A 7,500-nucleotide genomic window follows, 5' to 3' on the forward strand; every position below is an offset into this window, starting at 1 on the left:
TCTCTTTTCCTCCTCCTCCTCCTCCTCCTCCTCCTCCTCCTCCTCCTCCTCCTCCTCCTCCTCCTCCTCCTCCTCCTTTCATTTCTTTTATTACAATGTAACATAATTTTTACCTTAATTCTGTACATTCTATACACGATTGAGAGAGAGAGAGAGAGAGAGAGAGAGAGAGAGAGAGAGAGAGAGAGAGAGAGAGTATATGCAGATATTGCCTTTCAATGAGTCACTCAAGTAGTATTCTCTCTCTCTCTCTCTCTCTCTCTCTCTCTCTCTCTCTCTCTCTCTCTCTCCCATGCCCTTCTCTTCCTTCCCCTCCCATCCTTCCCTCCTCCCACAGCATCTTCTATCCATCCCTTGTTTTCCCCTCATTCCCTTTCACTTTTCCCCATTTTTCTTCACCCTGTTCCCTCTTCTCCTCTCTCCCCCACCCCGTCCTCTCCCCTCGCACGCGTCCCACCCCTTTAACGCCTGGAGGGTGAGAGATTTGTGGCGTGTGAGTGAGGGGAGAGAAGGAGTGAGGGGAGACAGGGAGGGAGGGAAGGGAAAGAAGAGAGAAGAAACAAGGGAGAGAGAGGGGATATTGGCAAGGAGGGAAAGGGGGGTGTTGAAGGGTAAAGTAGTATTAAAGTGAGGAATGAAGGGGAGGGAAGGAGTGAGAGGGGAGTGAGAGGAGTGAGAGGTAAAACATAGCGTCGCATTAGATAAATATTTGATGGACGAGGTGATGTGTTTTTTAAAAGGTGATGTAGAGTTTATTGCTGTTTTTATTGTTATTATTATTATTATTATTATTATTATTATTATTATTATTATTATCATTATTGTTGTTATCATTATTATTATTATTATTTTTTTTTTTTTTTTGACGAGTTGATGTATTTTTTAAAAGGTGATTCAGAGTTTATTGTTATTGTTATTATTATTATTATTATTATTATTATTATTATTATTATTATTATTATTATTATTATTATTGTTATTTATTGTTGTTGTTGTTATTATTATTGTTGTTATTATTGTTGTTGTTTGTTGTTATTGTTGTTATTGTTGTTATTGTTGTTGCTGTTGTTGTTGTTATTGTTGTTGTTGCTCTTGTTGTTATTGTTGTTGTTGTTATTGTTGTTGTTGTTATTGTTGTTGCTGTTGTTGTTGTTGCTGTTGTTGTTGTTGTTATTGCTGTTGTTTTTGCTGTTGTTATTGCTATTGTTGTTGTTGTTGTTGTTGTTGTTGTTGTTGTTGTCAACATTACCTTGCATTTAGACGCAGTGTTTATTTGTCAGCATTTTAGGATTAATTGATTCTTTCGGTACTTTTTGTGTATTTGTTTATTTTCATTATTTCTATTTATTTATTCGTTTTTTTTGTATTCTTTCCTTCTTTGGTTTTGTATTCATTTCCTTTTCTTTTATTTATTTGTGTGGTGTGTGTGTGTGTGTGTGTGTGTGTGTGTGTGTGTGTGTGTGTGTGTGTGTGTGTGTGTGTGTGTGTGTGTAATTCACTGTTTGATCTGCTGCAGTCTCTGACGAGACAGCCAGACGTTACCCTACGGAACGAGCTCAGAGCTCATTATTTCCGATCTTGGGATAGGTCTGAGACCAGGCACACACCACACACCGGGACAACAAGGTCACAACTCCTCGATTTACATCCCGTACCTACTCACTGCTAGGTGAACAGCACCTACACGTCAAAGGAGACACACCCAAATATCTCCACCCGGCCGGGAAATCGAACCCCGGTCCTCTGGCTTGTGAAGCCAGCGCTCTAACCACTGAGCTACCGGGCCGTGTGTGTGTGTGTGTGTGTGTGTGTGTGTGTGTGTTATTGACATAGTTTTTTTTACTCTATTATTTGTTGAGTTTGTTGTTCTTATTTTACTTATTTATTCGATAATTTGTTTATTTATCAGTTTATCATGGTTAATATGTTCCTTAAAGTGGCGCACGAGGGTGAACCTTTGTGGTGGAAGTGAGGCGGTAAGTGCTTTAGGCGCCAAACATATCAGATGGATTAATAAAGCTTTGCCACAAGTCAGTTAGAAATTAGGTTTGGTTAACATTTAGTTCGATTAGGTTAGGTTCGGTTTGGTTAGGATTTAGTTGGATTAGATTAGGGTTACATATGTGTGGATAGGTTAGAATAGATTTGGTTAGGTTAAATTTGGGTTAGACTTGGTTAGCTTAGGTTGAAATGGGTTAGGTTTGGATAGATGATGTTAGGTTTGGTTCGGTTCGCTTGGGTTCAGTTAGGTTAAGTTAGGTTAGGTATAAGTCGCTGTCTGACCTAAGAAGTGTTGTAGCATCAGCCTGTGTTTCTCTAAGACTGCCCATAACTGAGCTCCCCTCCTTGCCCTCTCATACGTTACTGACAGGGAAGGTAGCGGTGCGTTGAGGCGATTTCTTTTCGTCACAGTGGTGGGTAAACAGGTAGGGCGAAAAATTGAAGGGTTTGGTAATAATTGGTTACTTAAATTGAAATGGAAGAAATAAAGAAATGGACATGAGGAGATAAATACATATGGTGCGGAGTTTTTTTTCTTTTTTTTCTTTTTTTTTTTTTTTTTTTTTTGCTTATTTTGTTCTTTGTGAAAAAAAAAGTAAGAGAAAATGAATCGATGGAAATTATTTGTTGATAAAGTTAAAAATCCTGAATTAAAGATTTAAATATATGGGAAAAGCAAGTGAAGGAGGAGAAGAAAATCGTTTGTTGTAGTTGTTGTGATGGTAGCGATAACAACAACAACAACAGCAGCAACAACAACAACAACAACAACAACAACAACAACAACAGCAGCAGCAACAACAACAACAGCAATAATAGTAACAGCATCAACATTAACACAACGACATAACAACAATAATAACACTACTACTACTACTACTACTACTACTACTACTACTACTACTACTACTACTACTACTACTACTACTACTCCCACCACTACTCCCACTACTACTGCTCCCACCACTACTACTGCACTACTACTACTGCACTACTACTACTACTACTACTACTACTACTACTACTACTACTACTACTACTACTACTACTACTACTACTCTTGTTGTTATTATTATCATTATTATAATTTATTATTATTATTATTATTATCATTATTATCATTATTATTACTATTATTATTATTATTATTATTATTATTATTATTATTATTATTATTATTATTATTATTATCATTAACATTATAATTACTGTTATCATCATCATCATCATCATCATTAATTAAAACCGAACACAGCACGAAGAAAACAACTCACATTACGAAAAATACAAATTACGAACGGCAGGAATACATTTTTAAAAAGATTTCCTCGAGCGAATTAATTAGAGGTGTGTACAGGTGTGAGGTAAGGAGGAGGGAGGAGGGAGGGAGAGAGAGAGTGGAGAGGGAGAGAGAGAGAGAGAGAGGGAGGATGAAGAAGGACGAGGGGAGGAAATAGAGGAACGGAGGGCAGGGAAATTGTTGCATAGGGCCCTTTGAGGAGGAAAAGAAGGAGGAGGAGGAGGAGGAGGAGGAGGAGGAGGAGGAGGAGGAGGAGGAGGAGGAGGAATTTTAACCTCTACTGAAGAAGGATGTAAAGGATGTGTGGGTCTAGGATACTCATTATTTTGTTTGTGGGGTACAGGACGGGTTTGGAGGGAGAGGGGAGGCGGGAAGAGGGGAGGCTGTAACAATAGTGATAAAATTTGATTCTCTCGTAGGTTACAATTTTTCCACTCTGGTAATTTCTCTCCGAATCTGATAATGATTGTTACTACCCTCTCCTTATCCCCCTACCCCCCCTCTCTCTCTCTCTCTCTCTCTCTCTCTCTCTCTCTCTCTCTCTCTCTCTCTCTCTCTCTCTCTCTCTCTCTCTCTCTCTCTCTCTCTCTCTCTCTCTCTCTCTCTCTCTCTCTCTCTCTCTCTCTCTCTCTCTCTCTCTCTCTCTCCCCCCCAGTTCAGATCCACAGTCTTTTTTTTTTTTTCCTTCTCTCATTTTACTTAATCCTTCACATCAATCTGTTTTCCTTCAGTCTGCCTTCCTTTGCCGTCACAGATGCGAGTGAATCCATTGTGACGTGAGGGCACTTCTTGCCACGACACCTGCGGCGCCTCTTGTCAGATCGCTGCGAGAAAATGCTGGCTTGCTTATAATTCCGAGTAATGTTAAGTGGAGATGAAAAGAATAAGGTTAGGATGACTTCAGAACAGGAGGACGAAGATGAAAGTTAGAGACAAGGATGAAAGGAAAAGGTGCGATGTTAAAGAAATGAAGTGTAATATAATAGAAAGTGAGAGACAGGTAAGGTTGAAAGAAGATATGCAAAAAGGAGAGGAGGAGGAGGAGGAGGAGGAGAAGGAAGAAGAGGAAGACAAAGTGCAGCTGAAGAAATTAAAGAAAATACCTGAGGGAGGAGGAAAATGAAGTAACAAAGTGATGTAAAATAAAGAGAGAAAATGAAGAAGGTTGAAAGGACTAGAGAGAAGATGGCAGAAATAAAAGGAAGATAGGGAGAAATAGAAAAAAAAAAAGAATGAACGATGGAAAAGCAGAAATGAGAAGATGAAGATAAATGAAAACAGTGAAGTAGTGAAGAAGGAGACAAGGCAGAAATGGAAGGAAGAAAAGGAGAAATTAAAAGAAGATGGAGAAATGACGAAGGGAAGCAGATAGCAAACAGGAAAGACAAAGATAGCAAGGGAAGTGAAAGAAGAGGGAAGAGATATAGTGAAATGAGAGAATAAGAGGAAATAAAAGAAGAGAAGAAGAGAATGCAGTGGAAGAAGAGAGTTGAAGGAAGAAAGAAAGAAGGGAGAATGAAAGAAAGGAAATGGAGGTGGGGAATAAACTAAAGGAAGTGAAAGACGGGAAGGAAGAGAGAGGAAGAGAGTGAATGAAACAGGAAAGGAGAGAGGGAATAAAATGAATGAAAAGATGCATGGAAGGAAGGTGAAGGAAGGGAGGGGATGAGAAAAGATGAAGGAAGGGAGAGAGAGGAAAGGTGGAGGAGTGAAGGGAATGATGGAGAGGGAGGGAGGTGGTGGAAGAGAGAGGGAGAGAGAGAGAGTCAGGGAAGATGGAGGAGGGGAGGGAGGATCGTGGGAGCCTGCGAGTGTGTAGCCCCCGGCAAGGCACCCCAAATATTGACAATACCGTGTAAATGTTGCCTCTCCGTGTGCGTGTGTGTGTGTGTGTGTGTGTGTGTGTGTGTGTGTGTGTGTGTGTGTGTGTGTGTGTGTGTGTGTGTGTGTGTGTGTGTGTGTGTGTGTGTCGTAGTCTAGACCCACATGGTGTATATATTTTATGTGTATTCATTCAATAAATAACACAAAAAGAGATGGACGGAGGGAGAGACACAAATCGATAGATAGATAGATAGATAAATAGAAATACAGAAATACAAACAGATAGACTGATGAGTAGAGAGATAGACAAAGTACACATATGGATATTCATATAGACAGACTCGAGTGTATCCATCTCACTAGGTCAATATTGCACCACCCACCCACCCTCACCACCACCACCACCACCACCACCCTCTCACGGGCACTACTCCCCTCCATCTCTTCTCCCTCCCGTCCCGTCCCTTCCCTGCAGCCTCTCGTGTAAGCTCTTCCCCAAACACGTCTTTGCGGAACAATAGTCCAAAATACACTATTGTTTGGTGGCTCAGTCCTGGCTTATGAGAATATCTATCGTGTGTGTGTGTGTGTGTGTGTGGGTGTGTGGGTGTGTGTGTGTGGGTGTACGTACTGGTGTGTGAGGGTTTTGAGGCCTTCAACAAACTCTACGGTGGTGTGGTGCGGTGTTTCATTACAATAGAGACACGATTTTGTTATATTCAACCTATTTCTTTTCTGGAATATATTAGTTCATGTTCTGGGAGTCATAGATTGCAAGACTAGACCAGCTGCTTCTGTCACCTGTCTTCTGATGTCACGTTTAGAATATTGTGCCGAACGTACCTGGTGTTATGAATTCCGTGAGTGGAAGGATGGAGCGGTGTGATATGTCTGGCGGTAAGTTTGAGTGTATAAAAGTGAGGACAAGTGTCTAATATCCGTAATGAGAGTGGTGTGTTTCAAGGTTCTTTTCATGAGTGTTTGTGTGTGTGTGTGTGTGTGTGTGTGTGTGTGTGTGTGTGTGTGTGTGTGTGGGCGTTTGGTTTCTGGATGTGTTGTTGAGGGGGAGGTGAGGATGAGACAACGCGATGGAGAAGTCTGGATATGTGTTTCGTTCATGTGATGAGCTGAGGAGGACGTATGTGTGTGTGTGTGTGTGTGTGTGTGTGTGTGTGTGTGTGTGTGTGTGTGTGTGTGTGTGGAAGTGATGGATAGCGGTGGTGATAGATGATGACTTAGAACACACAAATATATCTGTTTTTGCTCTGCTTTTCGTCAAATTTCTATTCACAGCTACATTTATTACGTCAGCACACACACACACACACACACACACACACACACACACACACACACACACACACACACACACACACACACACACACACACACACACACACACACACATACGGTCCGGTAGCTCAGTGGTTAGAGCGCTGGCTTCACAAGCTAGAGGACCGGGGTTCGATTCCCCGACCGGGTGGAGATATTTGGGTGTGTCTCCTTTCACGTGTAGCCCCTGTTCACCTAGCAGTGAGTAGGTACGGGATGTAAATCGAGGAGTTGTGACCTTGTTGTCCCGGTGTGTGGTGTGTGCCTGGTCTCAGACCTATCCCAAGATCGGAAATAATGAGCTCTGAGCTCGTTCCGTAGGGTAACGTCTGGCTGTCTCGTCAGAGACTGCAGCAGATCAAACAGTGAATTACACACACACACATACCACACCACACCACAACACACACACACACCACACAACACCACACAACACATCTCCACCCACTCTCCCTTTGTGGTGTGGCTTGGCGTTGTGTGGCGTGCCGTTGCCTCAAGCTACAGTGTGTTTTAAGCTATGGACCTCGGACGCCCTGTTGACACAAAGGATTATGGGTAGGGAGTTGCCAGGCGTCACAGAAATAAGCATGAAGGAACTCTTTGATTTGGCCCCTACATCTCTTGGCAATTTCCTCCCACACCCTCCATTCCTTTCTCCCTTTTCTCTTTTTCTCTCTTTGTAGTAGCTATGGGGTGGGAAGGACGCTGAGAATGATAATTATGAAGAGAAGGAGAAGGAGGAGGAATGGAGGTGCCAGTCTTGTTGACATAAAAGGCTGACGTGGTCGGGAAAGAGAAGAAAACAGATTGGTCAGGATTATGCTGTGATAGGTAAGAGGGAGAAGAGGAGGGAAGAGAAGAAGAGGAGGGAAGAAAAGAAAGGGAACGTGAGTCTACAAGGAAAACAAAGGAAAAGAGGAAACGAATGAAGAAATAAAAGGATAGAAGTGATAGTAGAGGAAGACAATAAAGAGAAGACATCGAAATATTAAACAAAAATGAAACCTGAAAATTGTGAAAGAAAAAAAAAGAAAATACTTTAA

This window comes from Portunus trituberculatus, chromosome 19 (assembly GCF_017591435.1).
Source record: "Portunus trituberculatus isolate SZX2019 chromosome 19, ASM1759143v1, whole genome shotgun sequence".
Lineage (NCBI taxonomy): Eukaryota > Metazoa > Arthropoda > Malacostraca > Decapoda > Portunidae > Portunus > Portunus trituberculatus.